Source organism: Pteropus medius, unplaced genomic scaffold, assembly GCF_902729225.1.
Source record: "Pteropus medius unplaced genomic scaffold, Ma_sr-lr_union100, whole genome shotgun sequence".
Taxonomy (NCBI): domain Eukaryota; kingdom Metazoa; phylum Chordata; class Mammalia; order Chiroptera; family Pteropodidae; genus Pteropus; species Pteropus medius.
In genome coordinates, this window is record NW_024351490.1 from 21,201 (window position 1) to 23,320 (window position 2,120).

Consider the following 2,120-nt stretch of genomic DNA (forward strand, 5'->3'; position numbering starts at 1 on the left):
TGGCAGAGTCTGGAGTCCCAGAAAAACACAGCACTGAAATTCTCAAGGCTCTACGGCGACCACCATTTTTCGGACTAAGGTCTGGTGGCTGCAGAGGAGTCAGCCTGTGGCATTTGGGCAGACAGATTGCACATACAGACACAGCTTGAGTGGAGAAAGACTCAATGCCAGGCAGGTGAAAGTGGCTTCCCGGTAGGCCAGTGCTAACGGCAGGCCCTCTGGCAGGAGGCCTTGGCTCTCATGAGGTCTAGTGCCTTGGCTCTCATGCCATTGGAAAGTGCACACCCTGTCACTCTGGTCTGGCCTGGGCTGAGGCTGGGGAAGAGGTGATGCATCACAGTCGTGGGGGGCAATAGCCCCATGTGGTATTTATGGAGCGTTAGCAATAGGCAGGAATACTGAGCACTGATATGAAGTTCAGATCACACCAATGCAACCTTGGCTATTGAATTCAGCCCTTTTCTTACAGCTCTGTCACAGTGGTTATCACTGGCTTACCACTTTCAATGCCAGCAGGAATGAAGAAACCAATTCTCAGGGAAGGCACAGGGCAAGAGATGCCCAGGTGTTCTCTTTCATGCTGAGAACCAGGCCTTCAAAAGTTCTAACACTGGAGGGACTGGTTGACAATCCCCTGCGCATCCCTGGGCAAACAGCTCCTGGTAAGACACCGAGGCAACAGGTATGTAACTATCAGATCACGATGTTGCGGAAATAAAACCAATATAAACTTGGATTCTGTCCATACTTACATCAAGGATCTCAATTTCAAAAAGTCCAAGAACAAATCAAAGAAATCTACCCAAATGGATGCTGCCCACAGCACAGCCCAGGAACAGTGGATGGGAGCTTCATGTGCTGGTTGCAGGTAGCCACTGGGGGGCACACAGCCTGCTCATGCGTCCTTGCCTTCCCAAGGTTAAAGGCAGAATCCACGTCAGAACTAGGTCTTCCTCTTGCCAACGGGTGAGAGCCCAGCATGGCCTTTGTGGTTCAAGGAGGCCTGTCCACTTGAGGCCAAAGTCTGGCCGAAGGCCTCAATGGCTGAGGAGGGGGACTGGTGGTGCCTTGTCTCACAAGCTTTTCTACATAGTAAGTACAGAAGCTTTCCTTTGCTCCCAGGAGATTTTAGGCTTCACCATAGCCTTTCTCTGTAACATTTTGGTTAATTTCGGGTGTTTGTGGGACGCAGTTTTCCGAGATGACCTGCTTTTCTAGTGGCCACCCGTGAAATTTGAGCAATCCCTATCAGTCAGCTTCATTATCAACTCATACTTGACTAACATCTGCCCTTGAACCACTTAGAAGAGTTTGCCTCACAGAATCAGAGCATCCTGGATTGTTCCTTATGGATTCACAATTGCTTCAGGGCAGGACTATGCAACTGTCAGCAACTGCCTGGGTCCCACAAGCCATCATTTCACCAGACTTCTTGGAAACGGTGACTTCCCCAGTACCCTTTGTCCTTGACAAGAACATTCACTTTTTCCCAAGACTTCATTTTTTCCTTGTGAAATATTGTCAAAAGGAGTGTCGAGTCAGCATCACAGCTTTCTTTTCATGTCTCCATTCCTGGTGACCCAAACCAGAAAGTGTTATGCTCTAACACCTCTGGCCTTGGAGAAGTGAAAGATTAACAGAGAGTCGAACCCCTCTGTTTTGAGTTCAATTCCTCTTCAAATCGGGGGATTCACATGTTTGACATGTTCTCATGAAACAGACATGTACCAGATCTGCCAGTTATTTTCAGCTTCCTCTCACCTTACACCAATGTCCTGTGCTACCATCTCTGTGACTCATCCAGTCAAGTCCACACAGTGATCCGATTTGTCCACAGTTCTGTCATAAGCAGCAAGCCCGGCTGGGGGTTGGCACCCCAAACCCTGCTGCCATCTGTCATTTTGACCAAATGAACCTAGGCAAAATACATGACTTCAGTAACTTAGGAAAATTTCAGGTATGATAACTCATTAGCCAACACCCATTTAGAATGATGCGTGCTCAGCAACAGCTGCCAAGTTGTTGACCTTCACCCAGGCACTGACCGTCTTTACACATTCTTGTCTTCCTGCCACCCTGAGCTTCTGGTCTGTTGTCGGAGCCTCTAAATTCTCTTTTAT